Genomic DNA, 19,787 nt, shown 5'->3' with positions numbered 1-19,787 from the left:
TGTTTGATAAAATGGTAAAACAGTGTAACACAAATGCATTATTGTGCAGACCTCACCAGTCAAAACTTTCTGTCTCCTGGCTTGTATTTCACATATGCCCCTAACAGGTGAAGTGGAACAGGTGGTAATTGCAATTGGAACAATGAGATTCATGAATAATATGTGTTTGTCTCTCTTATCAGTCAAGGGTTACATAACGTTTTATTCACTGGTTTACCATTTGGATGATAAAGCCCATCATGAGTCAGTAAAAAATGCTAATTTTCACTCTGCTTAGAAACAAGACAAAGCATGTGGAGAAGAAGGTATATGTGGTAACCTTATAGGCCAATTATTTCATAACTATAATTAATACGAAATTCTGAGGTTAATATGCATGTTTGGGTCAAATAATGTGAACTAATTCAGAGGATCACTCTGCCAAAAGAATTAATAAATAGAGGTTAGTTTGTTAATAGTATTTTCCCTCCCAAAGTGCATACAGAACTAAATCTCAGGATTTGAGCCCCCTACTCCCCTCTCAAGTCCAATTTTCAGAGTGGTGGCCATGTTAGTCTGTATCAGCAAAAAGAACGAGGAGTACTTGTGGCACCTTGGAGACTAACAAATTTATTTGGGCATAAGCTTTCATGGGCTAAAACCCACTTCATCGGCTGCATGCAGTGGAAAATACAGTAGGAAGATGTATATACACAGAGAACATGAAAAAATGGGTGTTGCCATACCAACTCTAACGAGACGTATCAATTAAGGTGGGCTATTATCAGCAGGAGAAAAAAAACTTTTGTAGTGATAATCAGAATGGCCCATTTCAAACAGTTGATAAGAAGGTGTGTGTAACAGTAGGGGAAAAATTAGCATGGGGAAATACTTTTTACTTTGTGTAATGACCCATCCACTCCCAGTCTTTATTCAAGCCACAAATACTCCTCGTTCAAGTCCAAATGTTACCTTAAATTTCTAATTGGGCTGACTTCTGTCTCCCCTTCCATTTCTGTTAGCATGTAAAATGGAAAAAAATCCATTTGCCAAGGCCAAAGTCTGGTAGATTCTGAATTTCAAGACCCTAAATCCAAAGAAACTGCCTCATGACACCTTGTCACTGCTGAGCATTTTGAAATATGAGCACTTATGATGCTCCCATACATTTCTTCAGCTGGATTACCTTCAATCCTTGGAATCCATGCCAGGTAATGTCTTAGAGTGGTTCATCATGGGTGAGCATGTCATGCTCTACGCTCCAGAAATATGGAATGGTATATGGAGTGACATGTACATTGAAACTATCTTCATGAAGTGTGCCATGGTGCTATCATTTGGATTACTCTGAAACCAGAAACTCTCAAGAATTGGGCTCTTAGCCTCCACATATGCAGTTGCCTGGTAGAAGACACTGCAAACTTAAATGACACCTATCAAGCACAAATACAAGAGATCCATAAAGAAGAAATGAAGCCAAGAATTACTACAGATACATAGCTCTGGATTCCTACTAATGGCTTCTCTATCCATTGCATTGATCTGTTAGACCTCCCACTAAGCACCCAGAGCAATAATAAATGTTGTCAGTGGCTAAGTGGCACTACCATCAGTCAGTGTGGATGATGTACTTACAATTCGAATTGCCAAATGGAAGAATTTGAATGTAGCTGTCCCCACAGGGTTCTGTGATGAAATACCAAGGAAAGTAGAGATACTGAAAATGACAACAACAACAAAAAGCATATATACCGGTAGGTTGACCCAGCAAAGGTATTTGACTCTAACCTTATCTATTCAAGAGTGATAGCCTACAAACCAGTTCATGAGAGATTGACGACAAGCATATTTGATCACATGTATTGGCTCCTGTACCAACATCAGTGTTCAATGACTGGTTTCAAGCCTAAAAAAGCAGCTGCAGACAGTGTTGTCAACTAGACATATTTCACAAGAAGTCACCTGCACAGTCACTGACAGTTCCACAGTTCTTTGGCCAGCAAGTAGTATCATCAAGAACTTTGACCAATTTCAGAGTCTACACTCAACACAAGAAGGCAGCAGATATGTATACCACCTTGTCTTTGACAGGTACAAAGATATGAGCGCAAAGAGTGTCACAAGATCTAGCAGAGTTACAAAAGCAACCAGAATGCATCACTTGAGTACAAGTGCACAGGTATCTCTACAGAAAGTTGTCTTGGTGTGTACTGAAAATAAGAAACAGTTGATTTGATATCATTTGTTAAGAACTCATTCAAGACAAGAAGTTTCACCAATGACACATTCTATATCACAAGCTAGACATCACAGGGAGAGACAACAAGCCAGCTGAAATAAAGCAGGAAAGTGTTGTGATTAACAGAGAAGATATGGCCACTTTGCACGAGGAAGTGACAACGTTCTTGTATAAGAAATGGTGATGATTACAAAAGAGAAACTAGTGGGAATATCAGTATTATTGAATGACATTGACATTATTTTTCGTACTCTTGCACCATTATCTTGAACAGGGCCTAACATCTTTAGTGATTATGGAACCCCCAACCCAACCGAGTGCTGTAATAGATATCCATGCTACCTCAGAGCAACACTTGAGTATTGTACCAGGACTGTTAGCTGACCATGCGCTCTCAGGCTGTGATACAGTAACTTCCTGTTTTGACCTCGACAAAGGCACTGTGTTGAAGATTCTGTAAGCTGGATACTCCCTCTGTCTGTTGCATGACATCAATGCAGCAATGCTTGGCTACATGGTACAGACAATTAAATTGTGCCATCATGGCAGAAATCGTGGGCAGGAAAAATTGGCAAAAGTATCATGTCAATGCCAAAGCTGAAGCATTTATAGAAAATGTAAAACTAGCTCATATTCAGGCATTTATGTGGAAAAGTGCTGTGGATCTTCTAGATGCACTGCCACTTGATCCACTGCAGTATGGATGGATACACAATGACAGTTCCAAGTCTTTGTTTCCAAAAACTGTACAGACAATGTTTAACTTGCTCCTTTAGATATTTTGAAGTTAATCAAGTGCTCCTGTGAGGGTGATGCACCTTGTAAATGAGATGTGTTTGTTGTGACAGTGCCAAACTGCCAGGCACCACATTCTTTGGAATGGGAAATGGCAAGGGGGGATGAAATGTCAATATTTCAAAATGCTCAACAGTGTCATCAGGCAGATTCTTGTGATGGATGGTCTTTAGATACTGAATCCAGAAAAAAACCTTGTGTGGATCCTAAAGGTTGACCAGAATAGCTGCTGGACTACCAAGGAGAGTTGTACATATGAACAACTGACAGAACCCACTGTGCTGTTCCACAAGCAGCCCCAAAAGGGCATCCTTTGTAGAAAAAGTGGGGATGGCTGAGCAGTACCCCTATGGCCCACTCCCTGCTGCTTATTCTTCACTTAGCTTGTGGTAAGTCCATGTAAGAGTGAGTTCTTACATACTCCACCCCCCAGACAAGTAGTAGCTGGTACAGGCCAATTGCACAGTCACAAATCCAAAGAGCAGTAGCAGCACTTACCTTTTACAATGAGCAAGGTACCAATACAGCATCCCCCGACTGAGCTGGTCAGGAGTTTAGCTTGCAACAGTGGTAAAAGTGCACTCCCTCTATTCCAACCAAAGAAAAGGGAGTTAGTTTATTAGTCACTGGTACATGCTACTCATCTCTCTGCTGCTACAGTTTGTTATGAGTGAGACAGCTGCCATACAACGCAGCCCCAGTTCCCAAGGGAGATGACATATATTGGCACATCATGAGCGTGTAGGTAGACAGTTGCAGAGAACTTGAGTCCAGTGCTGCAAATTCCATGCTACAGGAGCAAGGAGGTGAATGTTCCATACCACCATCTCCAACTACAGCTGTGAAAAGTTAGCCTTCATATTAGCACATAACAAGAAAGAAAATGCAGTGTGATAAACCCAGCCAGCATACAACAGATCGAGTCTAAGAAAATATGCTCAATACACCATCAAAAGACCCTGATTATCTCACAGGAAGGCAGCCCAGAATATGAAACAAAAGCCACACATCTGCAAGGTAGCATGGCTACAGGAATTTCATAAACCAGTCCCACAGCCACCTCTAGCATTGCTGACCTGGAAAATCTACCCCCTACATTACTAGGAGGAGACTTAGCAATTTTCAGCCTGCACCGCCGTCTCTTCCTGGAAAATCTACTGCCAGGAGCAGATGGGGGTGCAGGCTGAAAATTGCTAAGTCTCCTCCTAGTACCGTACTGCGGAGCAGATGCCAAAAAGACTAATAAAAATGATCCCACCTTCCAGCTGAACTTGCAAAGCACTATTAGCACCTATAGGCCTGAGTTCACAAAGCAGTAGCACACAGCAGTTCATGGAAACAGACACATAACTATCCAACTGACTTGCAGCTGTAGTCAGAACTAGTGTCATCACCATGTTACTCGCCAGAGCAGCATTTCATAAGCACATTCAGGCATGGCAACAATGGGCTGGACTATTGTTTGTCATATAAAAAGACCTGCTCTTTCACCCACCATCTCCGAAGGACAAGATGGAGAATGGAAATGCTGGCAGATGAGGGGGGTAACCTAAAGATGCTTCTGTCACGTTGCTACTGCTGATGTAGCTAACATTGTACAGGCTGCTATATAAGATGTATTATACAAGTAACTGTCCAAAGGCCTAGACTGCCCCTCCAAGATCATTTCACTTGTGATTATGCAAAGTAAATATATTGACAGAATAAAGCACAATTTCTGAATCATAACATACAGTGCTTTCTTATATTGTGTTTCAAAGTCTCTGTACATTCTGCGCATTGCAGGCTCCATTGTGTTAAACTGTGGCGTACTAGTTAAACTGAGGCTATTGCAAAGATTCTCATGTGTCCATTGTACTAATGCAAATATATCTGGGAATGTCACACATGTTTGAGACCACCCATTCTTATAACACTACATGTTGGTTTCCTAAAACACAAAGCACAAGTGAGGTTCAATCTGCTTCTGATGGGGTTCTGTTCTGTTCTGTTCTGCTCAGGCTATGGTGACGTGCTCAGGGCAGACAGAGGAAAATTATGGTTAAATTACCACTAACCTAAGGAAAGGAATAGGACTAAAATATTAGGCCACATTTTTCATGCAAACAGCACCATAATTTAGGAGGGTTTGGATGTCCTGGGAAACTGAAAAGAGAAATGAGAAAAGGAATGTGTTACAAGGAGCTCCCCAAAAATCTTTTTACAAATGAATGATGTCAAAGCAGAAACAAACAGCTCGCAGCAGCACTGGTCATTATTCAAACTGGCCCACACAGCTATTGTCACTACAGGGAATTGTTACAACATGTCCAGTGTGCACATGTGTGCAAACAAAGTGCTGATAAGAAAGCCCAAGTGTTCACTTACAATAACACTGAGTCTGCAACGTGCACGTCAGTGGTGTTTAAATACAAATTTAGAATATTACTCCACTTCATCTTTCTGTCTATCCATCCGCAACTTATATTCCCTCATCACTGTTGTATCTGAGGCCTTGGTGAGTGGAATTTGAGAGAAAGGGGTGGGGTGTTACCTCGTAGCTTAACTCCGTAACTACAGAGCCATAATGTGCTATCAGGAAGCCATGGGATCACCATCATACCACTACTGTGAGGAAATATAGATGGTATCTATTTATTTCACTGTGTCAGTTTAACCTGTCATTACTTCTATGGACAGGTGGAAAGATTTTAAAAATAAACAATTTATTCATGCTTTGTAAGGACATTAAAAAAGCCTCCCTAAAACCAGAAAAAACTCCTCCCAGATATGGTTTTGTAACACTGGTCTACAATTTTTGAGAAGTCGTCTGCTTCAGAGATAAAATGTGCTATTTATTATGTATTTTGATGTGCTGAATTCAAATATGACAATTAAAACAACTGATTGGCTACTGTTTCTAAGATATTTAAGTTTTTACATTTTATGTCTATGTATATTGTGTAGATAGTAGAGTTTTAATCATAAATTGTAAACCTAGGTCTTTTCATGTGTTTATGGTTGCTTTACATGATAATATTTCACCTGTCCTGTTTATGTAACACTTTAAAAATCAGCAAAAGGGTTATAGAAATAAAATTTATTATGAAACAAAAGGCAAAAAACTATTATGTACATAGTTTAGTTCTATTCAGTGTCTACTCGGCGCTTCTTGGCTTGTCTCTTGTATTCATTAAATGGAGCATCTCTTGTCACTGTCCAGCAATAGTCTGCTAGCATTGATGGGCTCCATTTGCCCTGATAGCATTTCTCCATTGTTGCAATGTCCTGGTGAAATCGCTCGCCGTGCTCGTCGCTCACTGCTCCACAGTTCGGTGGAAAAAAATCTAGATGAGAGTGCAAAAAATGTATCTTTAGTGACATGTTGCAACCAAGGCTTTGGAATGCCTTGAGGAGATATTCCACCAACGACCTGTAGTTGTCTTCCTTGTTGTTTCCGAGAAAAATTATTGCCACTAACTGGAAGGCTTTCCATGCCTTCTTTTCCTTGCCACGCAGTGCATGATCAAATGCATCATCTCGAAGAAGTTCACGAATCTGAGGACCAACAAGACACCTTCCTTTATCTTAGCTTCACTTAACCTTGGAAATTTTCCACGGAGGTACTTGAAAGCTGCTTGTGTTTTGTCAATGGCCTTGACAAAGTTCTTCATCAGACCCAGCTTGATGTGTAAGGGTGGTAACAAAATCTTCCTTGATTCAACAAGTGCTGGATGCTGAACACTTTTCCTCCCAGGCTCCAATGACTGTCGGAGTGGCCAATCTTTCTTGATGTAGTGGAAATCTCTTGCCCGACTATCCCATTCGCAGAGAAAATAGCAGTACTTTGTGTATCCAGTCTGCAGACCAAGCAAGAGAGCAACAACCTTCAAATTGCCACAAAGCTGCCACTGATGTTGGTCATAGTTTATGCACCTCAAAAGTTGTTTCATGTTGTTATAGGTTTCCTTCATATGGACTGCATGACCAACTGGAATTGATGGCAAAACATTGCCATTATGCAGCAAAACAGCTTTAAGACTCGTCTTCAATGAATCAATAAACAGTCTCCACTCATCTGGATCGTAAACGATGTTGAGGGCTGCCATCACACCATTGATGTTGTTGCAGGCTACAAGATCACCTTCCATGAAGAAGAATGGCACAAGATCCTTTTGATGGTCACAGAACATGGAAACCCTAACATCACCTGCCAGGAGATTCCACTGCTGTAGTCTGGAGCCCAACAGCTCTGCCTTACTCTTGGGTAGTTCCAAATCCCTGACAAGGTCATTCAGTTCACCTTGTGTTATGAGGTGTGGTTCAGAGGAGGAGGATGGGAGAAAATGTGGGTCCTGTGACATTGATGGTTCAGGACCAGAAGTTTCATCCTCTTTCTCTTCCTCGTCTGACTCAAGTGAGAATGATTCTGGTGCATCAGGAACCTGCAGTCCTTCTCCGTGGGGTACTGGGCGTAGTGCTGATGGAATGTTTGGATAATGCACAGTCCACGTTTTCTTCTTTGGCACACCTTTCCCAACTGGATGCACCATGCAGAAGTAACAATTGCTGGTATGATCTGTTGGCTCTTTCCAAATCATTGGCACTGCAAAAGGCATAGATTTCCTTTTCCTGTTCAACCACTGGCGAAGATTTGTTGCACAAGTGTTGTAACATATGTGTGGGGCCCACCTCTTGTCCTGATCTCCAATTTTGCAGCCAAAATAAAGGTGATAGGTTTTCTTAACCATAGTGGTTATACTGCACTTTTGTGATGCAAAAGTCATTTCACCACAAACATAGCAGAAGTTATCTGCACTGTTCACACAAGTACGAGGCATCTCTGCTCACTTTGGCTAAACAGAAATGTGTCCCTCTGCAAAATCAAACACTGACAAATAAGAGAGCACGACACTGTATGATTTCTAGAGCTGATCTAGGGCAATTTGTTCAGCAGAGTGATGTAAGCTTCATTATGATTGCATCATCCACGACTTCTAGGAATAACATGATGCAATTCATACCATGTATGACGGAATACCAGCTTCAGATTGCATCATTCATTGTTTTGCCTAAAAAGCAAGTACTGTCCAAACCCAGTCATAGATTTATTCATAGATCCAGTCAAAGATGTATTTTAGTCATTTCTGGTTTAAATTGAGATCCCTTCCCTTATAACTCACTTATCCCCCGCCATTCCCAAGTCAAGGGTCGTATACACTGACCCAATAGCATATCTTGAAAACTAGAGCCAATCAAAAATTTTGAGCATCATTTTTGTTCTCAGTGACCCAGAATTAGTAAAGTTTGACTACATTTATTTCAGAAGCATTTTGGCTGTAGAGCAGTAAATTAGCCCCATGCTTATGGTGACCATTCTGAGTTTTCTGGGGGAGGGGTATACACAAAAAACTACCTGACGTGGTTATAGGGCATGTACCTAGATAGATAGTATGACTGACTGCTAATGTTAAACACTGAAAATTCCCCTCCTGGTTTTGGGCTGGCTGGATGTAGGGGTGATGATATAGATTATTAATACAACATAAGATTTGTGGCTTCTGCTACAGTGAAATCCTGTGTAATTACAGGCACCACTTATTATTAAGGTTGCCCAACACTTCCCATTATAACACCCTGTTTTCAGTTGCTTATAATTTTGCCAAACTTTAATTATTTGGGTTGACATTTTTCATGACATGTCTGCCTCAGGCTGTTTTTTGTTTGTTTGTTTGTTTTTAACCAGAATGGTTTAACCTTTTTCAAGAATAAGGTTAGGAAAAAATATGTTTTGCCCATGTGAGATTCTGGTGGCCTTTTCTTTGAACATCTCTAGTGCCCAATACTTTGGAGCAGGGTCTTGAAATATATCAGGAGGGTGGCCTTTATGTCAGGGATGAGCCTTTTGCTATGAAAATCTGCCCAAATTTGGCCAAGTTACAAGCCATTGCAAATGGTAGTTTGCACATGCTTAATAGAGCCTTCTTAGATTTTAGCAGTTTAATTTTCCGAAGATTCCATCTGCATTGGACATGTTCCAGCCTGGGACTAAGCAGGATTTTCTATGCAATTGTATCTCTGAGCTGCTGTGGGTCAGGTTGGGTCTAGACAGTTTGTCTCTGCTGTGCTCTCAGTGACCCTCTGCTGGGCCCAGCCAGGTTGGAGGAACAAGCTGCTTGAGTTGAATGCAGAGGGGTAAAAGCTGGACTTTTGGGAGTGATGGGGGATTTCATTGGGACAAGGAGTCTTCTGGGGGGATTGGGATTGGGGGTTCTGGTGGAAGGGGACTGGGAGTCGTGGTGGGAGATAGCCTGGGCACTGAAGCGGTATGGGGGCTGGCTTGACAAGGAGATTGGAACTGAGAGCCAGTGGGGCCTGGGAAGGGGGGAGAAGAGGCAGATCTGATAAGCAGCTTTAGGGGGAGGGCAGGAATGGGGCCTGGCTGGACAAAGACTGGGAATAGGAACAAGGGATTTTCCAGACTAAGGAAATGCAATAGAGCTAATCTACCTGGATTCTAGTAAAGAATTTGATATGGTTCACCCCGGGAAATCATTAGTTAAATAGAGAAGATGGAGATTAATATAAGAATCAATAGATAGGCGAGGAACTGGTTAAAGGGGAGACTACAACAAGTCATGTTGAAAAGTGAACTGTCAGGCAGGAGGGAGGTTACTAGTAGAGTTCCTAAAGGACTGATTTTAGGACCAATCTTATTTAACATTTTCATTAATGACCTTGGCACAAAAAGTGGGAGTGTGCTAATAACATTTGTGGATGATACAGAGTTGAGAGGTACTGCCGATATGGAGGAGGACCAGACCATGTACAAGATTTGGACAAACTTGAAAACTGGAGTAATAGAAATGGGATAAAATTTAATAGTGCAAAGTGCAAGCTAATGCAGTTAGGGACTAACACCACGAATTTTTGCTATAAGCTGGGGATTTATTAGTTGGAAGCGACAGAGGAGGAAAAAGACCTGGGTGTATTGGTGATCACATGATTACAGGATGATTATGAGCTACCAATGTGATGCAGCTATGAAAAAGGCTAATTCAATCCTAGGATGCATCAGGCAAGGTATTTCCAGTAGATATAAAGTATTATTGCCATTATAAGGCATTGGTGAGACCTCATCTGGAATACTGGGTGCAGTTCTGGTCTTCCAACTTTAAGAAAGATTAATTCAACTGATGATCAGAGGAATGGATAATATATTTTACAAGAGGAGACTCGAAGAACTTGGCTTGTTTAACCTAACCAAATGAAAGATGAAGGGAGATATGATTGCTCTCTATGAATACATCAGAGGATAAACACCAAGGTGAGAGAGGAGTTATTTAAGTTAAGGACCAATACTGGCACAAGAACAAATTGATATAAACTGGCCATAAAAAATTTTAGGTTTGAAATTAGATGAAGGTTTCTAACCATCAGAGGAGTGAAGTTCTGGAACAGCCTTCCAAAGGATGTAGTGGGGCCAAAAAACGTAACTTGTTTTAAGCCTGAGCTTGATAAGATTATGGAGAGGATGGCACAATGGCACTACCTGCAATGGCATATGGCTCATCCACAATTGCTATAAGCAAATATCTCCAACGGCCAGAGATGGGACACTTGTGGGGGAGAGCTCTGAGTTACTACAGAGTATTCTTTTCCCTGTGTCTGGCTGGTGTGTCTTGCCCACATACTCAGGGTCTAACCGATTGCCATATTAGGGATCAGGAAGGAATTTTCCTCCAGGTCAGATTGGCAAAGATCCTGGAGGAGGTTTGCCTTTCTCTGCAGGGTGGGGCAGGGATCACTTGCTAGTTTGAACTAGAGTAAGTGGTGGAGTCCTGTGACTTAAAGTCTTTACATCAAGATTTGAGGACTTCGGTAACTTAACATAGGTTATGAGCCTACTACAGGAGGGATGGATGAGGTTCTGTGGCTTGCAATATGCAGCTCAGACTAGAAGATCATGATGGTCCCTTCTGAAAGATGGTAGAGCAAGGTAACTGGGACTGTGATGGGAGTCCAGAGGACTGAGAGGGACAGAGCAGAAGGGGCCATGCTTTGGGGAATAGGCATGAGAGTCTGTGTCCCCTAGAGCACACACCACTCCAGAACCTGGAATGGAACCCAAGATTCCCAAGTCTCACCATTCCTCTGTTGTCAGCAAATATCTGCAAAACCTACTGGCAACACATGTGTCTCACCCCCTCTACTGCTGGGCTACACAGAAGATTACCGCCTATTGCTGCTGTCAGTTACTCCATTAGCTTAAGTGGCAGAAGTTTGGGCAGTGGAGCTAAAGGTCAATATGAGGCCAAAAGATGGAATTTCTGTGTTTTCAATTTGCTTTTTTAAAAACACATGCAAAAACTATATTAAAAGAAATGCCCCCTGAATAAGAACCCTAAATTAAAAGAACTTTAAGGTTGCAAAATCAAGCACTCAAATATTAGGAAATACCACAACTGAGGTTGCTTGTACAAATCTGCATAATCGTGTGGCAGTATCGCTACATAAGGAAGGATTCCTCTTCCACTTCGCACTCTCCTGTGTGATTCTCCCCCCCCTCCCCAGTTATTAAAAGAGCAACGAAGGCACCCAAGCAGTACCAATGCAGAAACTAAAACCACAGAAATGTACCATAATATATATGCTACATAAAAAAGCAGCCATGGACAGCAGATACAAATAAAACCCAAGCTCCCCCACACTACCACCAATCACAAGAAACAATATTAACCCTGGGGAGCCAATAAAAAGCCACATCTGTTTTTACTGATTTCCTTTAGAACAACTCCACTTGAAATTAATATTGATCCTCAAAATTGGCCTGCGCTTTTCACTAGCTGCAAAAGATGATTTGCATCACAAACTACCAGAAACTGTAGAATTACAGACGCATCCTTTTACAATGTGATTTTACTCTGTGGGGAAACTGCAATGAGAGCAGTTTTACTACAACAGGAGTAACCATAAATATTTTATGTGCAATTCAGCCTTGGGAGGGAAAGTGGGAGAAGGGAGAACCTCTACAGAAAGAATTGTACCTTTTCAAAGTGTGTTGGGTAGCAGTTCCATTATGCACTGGAAGCATGGATGTCAAGTGTGATTGATTTCTGTGCCTGCAAAAACAAAAACGTATAAAAATTCAAATGGCATTGGCCCATGCACCAAGCTGAACAAATTGAACATGTCAGTAGAATATTTAGGGACAAAAGAAATGGGCTTGTCCAGAGGCCCAGGGCTGGGTTAAGACATAGGCACTAGTGGTCCATGCCCATGGCCCCAACTTGGTGGAGTCATGAGATTATATCAGAATCACATCTTTTGCTTCCTTATATAAGTTTCTAGCCATCACAGAAAAGCTTGACAATGTGCCCAGAGTGTAACCAATTCAGCTGCCTGAGTCTGCAGAGAGAATGATACAATAGCTCTGGGAGGGGAACTGCCTCATGCAGCCTGCTAGGGTGTTAACTCCAGGGCTCGCTGTTCTGTAGTGTGCCCATCAGCCCTCCCCCACAGTGGTCACCGTGTGGCAGGAGGAATAAGTGCCGCAGGACTGGAATACCCACCCACCCAGATATACCCTGGCTACTAGAATAACTAATGGTGAGCTTCTTTGTTGCAACCCCTGCCTGACTGGGCCTAGGGTGAGAATCCCTGTGGCCAGCTCTGCTGGTTCAGAGCGGAAGAGATTCCTGCTGTTGCGCCTGGGAGGCAGAATGGGGGTGGGGGGTGGGGTGCCATCCAGCTGCAGCTACTTGTTTGGCCGGGGAGGGCAGAATGTGTGTGTGGGGGAGGACCCCCTGCTGCCACCACTCCAAGGGGCGTGGGGCCAAGTTGCATGGCGATAGGCGGAGTCACTAGACCCTGTGTCGTGCTATATCGAGGTTCCTGAATGCTTTGATGAGGCCCTGACGAGTTTAGCGTCATCATTTTGTCTCATTTGTTGTCCTCCAAAGGTTCATTGCCAGCACTAGCTGATCATTTAGATCTTGGATGACTATTACCTAGTTATCAATATGGACAATGATATTTTTCATTTCAGAGCTGCTCTGGCAAAGTCTTTAGACCATCAGCAGAGCATTTAAAATCTAATACAAGTGCTGTTACTAGTTCAGTAATAAAAATGAAACAGGTTGGTAGCCATTCAAGTTGCACACTATGAATTTTATTTTAAGTCTGGGGTCTTGTTAGGATGCAGGAGCTGTTAAATATGTAACTCCTTCTAGGCTCCAATGCCAGTGAATTCAATGGGAGGCTCTTCATTAACTTCAGTTTGGCCCATAGAGAGGAGGGCAAGCCCCTCGGGGCTAATTCTTCAGGCGTTACTCATTGACTTCAATGGGAGTTGTGCCAAGTAAGGACTGCAGGATTTGGTCTTGTGTGCAGGGCCGGCTCTAGGTCTTTTGCTGCCCCAAACAAAAAAATTTTTGGCTGCCCCCCACCCCATACCAGTGCCCTCCCCCACCCGCACCCCCTGCCGCCCCAGCCCTGGGCTCTCTCTTTCCCCCCCATCTGCACCCCCTGCCGCCCCAGCCCTGGGCTCTCCACCACACCACACCCGCACCCCCTGCCGCCCCAGCCCTGGGCTCCCCCCACCAGTGCTGACTCCACCCACTTCCCACTTGCCTCCAGCCGGTCCGGTGCTGGCAGAGTCGGGATAAGCAGCGGGGCTCCCGGGCCGTGCCTCAGCCCAGGGTCCCTCCAGCCGGGGCTTCCACCTCCAGGACTGGCCGGGACCCAGGAGGGCAGAGCCGGGGGGACTGCCCCAGCAGGGGGCTGAGGAGCTGGGGCAGGGCAGGCCCAGAGGGAGCGGAGCGCCAGAGAGCGGGACGAGGGCCCCGCACGGCAGCGCCCTGCCCTCTATGGCCCCGCTGCTGCTGCTGCTTCTGGCCACCCTGCTGCAGCCCCTGGGCGACTCGGGCCGCTTCGCCCAGCCCCAGCTGTGGCGCTGCAGGGGCAGTCACCCTGTGGCACCTGCAGGCAGTTCCGTGTGCCCCGTGGGGCGGACCCCTGCCAGAGTGTCCCCTGCTCGGAGCCCGCCTGGCCCAGCCACAAGGTGCGGGCGCTGCTCCCCCGCGGCTGGTGGTGCGAACCGCAGCGGCCCCGGGGCACCTCCAGTGCACGATGTGCTGCTGCTGCTGCCAGGGCTGGTTCTAGACTTTAGCCTCCCGAAGTAAAAAAAAAAAAAAAAGATGGCCAGAATGCCGCCCCTGAAAATGTGCCGCCCCAAGCACGTGTTTGGTTTGCTGGTGCCTAGAGCCGGCCCTGCTTGTGTGCAATGGGGATAGGATTGTACTTTCAGTTTTGCAGTGGCTGTCCCACAGTCCTTCCACAGGAGATTAGAATGAATGGAAATCTTATAGTCTTTAGGACATAAATGCAAGACTTTTTTTCTCTGCCACAGCTTCCACACTAACAATAAAAATAAAATAGATGGGAGGGAACCAAAGATTAACATCAATTAGGTGACATGGTTAACCCAAATGCATCCTGAAGCCACAGATATGAGCTCAGTATAGACACATTATCTAGAAAGATAGAGTAATGCTGCTTTTCAGCATAATTAAGACTCATTTGGTCACAAGGGAATATGCCATGGAGAATGACTGCTCTCTGCTGTACCTCTTTCACCTCTCTCATTCTGCCCCTAATTCTTGCAGAGCTCTAATCAAATGAAGTCAAATGCAGATGTTTCTGTGCTGAAACATCCGTACAGTCCTCAGGAGCAGAAGGAGCACACTACAAAAAAAGCTCTTCCCTGCTCTGCATCTGCCTACTCAGTTCAATCTGCATCATCTGGGACATGAGGGCAACACCAGGGCACTAAGATCTTTAACTGGACCACATTCTTTAAAATTGCTGGAGTAATATCTCCCTGCAACTCAAATATTTTACATTTTGTATAATTATTTGCTGGTGGGAAAATACACATTTTATATCTTGGGATGGAAATGAAGCTTCTGAGTGACAAATGACAAGAAATGCACTTAAACTACAGCATCACAGAGCTCTCATTTGGAAAGCATAGGGTGGCCAAACAATGTTCTTGGGGTAGAGAGATGCTCGGAGTGTTTGGCCTGGGAATAAACTCTATGAGCTCTCAATTTTGAGTCAATAAATGTCTCAGCCTGTGTCTACAATAACATAAGACTACTGTTCTCTAATGGAAAAAATATAATTCAACATAATTTAATCAGGGAAAAGAAAGGCTGCAGTTTGTTGACAACAGCTATTGATTGGTAATATAATTGAGGGCTTGTTGGAAAATTATTGAAAATTAATGACATAATTAGCTTAAAAAATCACTATTCCTTAAAAAAGAAATGGTACTATAATCTTTTTTTACTGATTTGTTATTTCCTTGCTCTTTCGAGGCCTTGATTTGACAACAGAGAAACTAATGTAAAGGAATACTTTTGATGACTAAACAGTCACAGAACACAACAAGTATCAGGCTAAGATAGAGGGGGAAAAATCCTACCACCCAAAGGAGGCCACGAATCTTCAAGGAAGGGGTGCAGAATGGATCATGAATATTACTATAGCCTATAGACAGTAGTAGTAGTCATGGACTGGCTCCTTACCTCATGGAAACGACCGATAGAATTTAACTGAAAATTATATCTTTTTGATAGGTGCTTTGGACCATCCTATAGAATTCAATAGAGAATTCTACATTGCAGCAATATCCCTACTATATAAATTCTATAGGATGGCTCAAGTAATCTAAGGAAAAGATAAGGAATCTATAAGTTAACAAAGCAGTTTCTAAAGAACCGCATTACATTTCTATAGAACACTCCTGGTTTCAGAATTCTCAAATTCTAAAGGACCGTTCCATATGTGCATAAGTCTGTTTAGTCAGGGTTGGTGCAAAGGATGAGGATTTCACCCCTAGATAGCTGTGGAAGTCATCTATCTTCAAGGAACTTATCTATAGAGCTCTGCGTGGATAAAAAATTTGTATCTGCACCCGATCCGCAAACAAGGTCTGTGGATATCCGTGGATATAAAGTGGAATCCGCAGATTTGCAGGGCTCTACTTATCTAACACAGGACAAACTCACCTTAACTTCCATATGAATTGGATCAACTGTAAATGTGCGTCTGCAGACATAATTTGCCACTGCTTATGCTCAGTACAGTTACCAAATGCTTGCAACTTTGTCTATTTGGTCTAACCACGTCACATCTCCATTTGTGTCTATTTGCTCCCCCTTCACCACATCAAACAAAAACTACTTGGCTTCACTTTTACAGACCTTCATGGCTTAGTTCTATCAACTGTTAAACACTATTGAGTTTCAAAGTAGCAGCTGTGTTAGTCTGTATCCGCAAAAAGAACAGGAGTACTTGTGGCACCTTAGAGACTAACAAATTTATTTGAGCATAAGCTTTCGTGGGCTACATCCCACTTCTTCGAATGCATAGAATGTATATTGAGGAGATATATATACACACACATACAGAGAGCATGAACAGGTGGGAGTTGTCTTACCAACTCTGAGAGGCCAATTAAGTAAGAGAAAAAAACCTTTTGAAGTGATAATCAAGATAGCCTAGTACAGACAGGTTGATAAGAAGTGTGAGAGTACTTACATGGGGAGATAGATTCAATGTTTGTAATGGCTCAGCCATTCCCAGTCTTTATTCAAACCTAAATTGATTGTGTCTAATTTGCATATCAATTCAAGTTCAGCAGTTTCTCATTGGAGTCTGTTTTTGAAGCTTTTCTGTTGTAAAATAGCCACCCGCAGGTCTGTCATTGACTGACCAGACAGGTTAAAGTGTTCTCCCACTGGTTTTTGAGTATTATGATTCCTGATGTCAGATTTGTGTTCATTAATTCTTTTGCATAGAGACTGTCTGGTTTGGCCAATGTACATGGCAGAGGGGCATTGCTGGCACATGATGTCATATATCACATTGGTAGATGTGCAGGTGAATGAGCCCCTGATGTTATGACTGATATGATTAGGTCCTATGATGATGTCACTTGAATAGATATGTGGACAGAGTTGGCATCGGGCTTTGTTGCAAGGATAGGTTCCTAGGTTAGTGTTTTTGTTCAATGATGTGTGGTTGCTGGTGAGTATTTGCTTCAGGTTGGGGGGTTGTCTGTAAGCGAGGACAGGTCTGTCTCCCAAGATCTGTGAGAGTGAGGGATCATCTTTCAGGATAGGTTGTAGATCTTTGATGATGCACTGGAGAGGTTTTAGTTGTGGGCTGAAGGTGACAGCTAGTGGTATTCTGTTATTTTCTTTGTTGGGAGGTGACTTCTGGGTACTCGTCTGGCTCTGTCAATCTGTTTTTTCACTTCAGCAAGTGGGTATTGTAGTTTTAAGAATGCTTGATAGAGATCTTGTAGGTGCTTGTCTCTGTCTGAGGGATTGGAGCAAATGCGGTTGTATCTTAGAGCTTGGCTGTAGACAATGGATCTTGTGGTGTGTCCTGGATGGAAGCTAGACGCATGTAGGTAAGTATAGCAATCAGTAGGTTTCTGGTATAGGGTGGTATTTATGTGACCATCGCTTATTAGCACAGTAGTGTCCAGGAAATGGACCACTTGTGTGGATTGAGCTAGGCTGAGGTTAATGGTGGGATGGAAATTATTGAAATCATGGTAGAATTCCTCAAGGGCTTCCTTTCCATGGGTCCAGATGATGAAGATGTCATCGATGTAGCGCAAGTAGAGTAGGGGCGTTAGGGGAAGAGAGCTAAGGAAGCATTGTTCTATGTCAGTCATTAAAATGTTGGCATACTGTGGGGCCATGCGGGTATCCATAGCAGTGATGCTGACTTGAAGGTATATATTGTCCCTAAATGTGAAATAGTTGTGGGTGAGGACAAAGTCACAAAGTTCAGCCACTAGGTTAGCTGTGACATTATCAGGGATACTGTTCCTGATAGCTTGTAGTCCATCTTTGTGTGGAATATTGGTGTAGAGGGATTCCACATCCATAGTGGCCAGGATGGTGTTTTCTGGAAGATCACCGATGGACTGTAGTTTCCTCAGGAAATCAATGGTGTCTCGAAGATAGCTGGGAGTGCTGGTAGCGTAGGGCCTGAGGAGAGAGTCCACATAGCCAGACAATCCTGATGTTAGGGTGCCAATGCCTGAGATGATGGGGTGTCCAGGATTTCCAGGTTTATGGATCTTGGGTAGCAAATAGAATACCCCTGGTCGGGGTTCTAGGCATGTGTCTGTACAGATTTGTTCCTGTGCTCTGTCAGGGAGTTTTTTTAGCAGATGGTGTAGTTTCTTTAGGTAATCCTCAGTGGGATCAGAGGATAATGGCTTGTAGAATGTGGTGTTAGAGAGCTGACTAGCAGCCTCTTGGTCGTAATCCAACTTATTCATGATGACGACAGCATCTCCTTTGTCAACTATTGAGTTGTTGATCTCTGCCTCTGCTTTGCCAATAATGCTAGCCTTAGTTATGCATTAATCAAATTATCCCACAAGTGCCTTTGCTCTTTCTCCCACACTGCCCCCAATGCTTTGGAGGAGCTCCCCATAAAAATCTACAATGCTCCAATGCTGTCCTCCTTCAAATTTCTTCTTAAAATACACTTCTGCTTTGATGCCTTCAAAGCACCAGATAATGGCTAGGCTGCTGGTGTACTGTCATTTCTGCTTATCTCACTGATCAGTGCCTCATTGTTACCTTGTGCTCCCCCATCTGTTTGTTGCATCCACTTCTTGTCTTTCATCTTATACTTAGATTGTAAGCTCTTTGGGCAGAGGTTGTCTGAATGATATGAGTTAGTACAGCACTAACCTGTACTACTGCAATACAAATAAATACTAAAAAAAAACCCCAACATATTCTTTAGTATTTTGCAATCATGTAATAGTTGTACTGCCATGTTTTGGTCGATTTACTATAGAATGCTATAGAATTTACTATAGAATAAAGTGCCACCAGACTCCTTGTTGTTTTTATAGAATACTGTACGGTAATTTGGCTTTTTTTAAATTTAAGGTATTGATATTTGGTTTCAAGTCTAGAAAGAGGCCCCGGTGTTAAGTTGATAAGTGCCGAATGTATTTTTATTATAATTAATGTACTATAGTCTATTCTGTAAAATCTTTATTGCGCGAGATCTTGCTACAACTATCTGCCTTTCAATCTTAGCTGAGAAGTGGTATGATGCTGTAGGTTTTTCTGTCCAATCTACTTGTATCTATGGGTTTTCCATAGTGTTTCTTGCCATAGTGCAGGGGTCGGCAACCTTTCAGAAGTGATGTGCTGAGTCTTCATTTATTCACTCTAATTTAAGGTTTCGCATGCCAGTAATACATTTTAACGTTTTTAGAAGGTCTCTTTCTAGAAGTCTGTAATATATAACTAAACTATTGTTGTATGTAAAGTAAATAAGGTTTTTAAAATGTTTAAGAAGCTTCATTTAAAATTAAATTAAAATGCAGAGCTCCCCGGACCAGTGGCCAGGACACGGGCAGTGTGAGTGCCACTGAAAATCAGCTTGTGTGCCGTTGCCTATCTCTGCCATAGTGTTTCAGGCTCTGTTTCTGCACACAGATGCCCTAAAGATATCTTTGACTTCTGTTGGGCTTCATACAGGTATAGGTGTGCATGCTTGTCCATCTGACTACCGTTTATGAGAACTATCAAATTTGTGGATTTAGCAAAGTGAGACTGTGTTTGGTTTTACTGTATTCTAAATTGAGCAAATCACAGGATTCATGACAGCCATAGCAAGGAGCCGGTCTTAATCACTGCTGAATCAATGACATGTACATACATACATTCCATAGGCTGATGTG

This window comes from Malaclemys terrapin, chromosome 3 (assembly GCF_027887155.1).
Source record: "Malaclemys terrapin pileata isolate rMalTer1 chromosome 3, rMalTer1.hap1, whole genome shotgun sequence".
NCBI lineage: Eukaryota > Metazoa > Chordata > Testudines > Emydidae > Malaclemys > Malaclemys terrapin.
The sequence above is the reverse complement of the archived record's forward strand: the minus strand, read 5'-3'. Positions refer to the sequence as shown.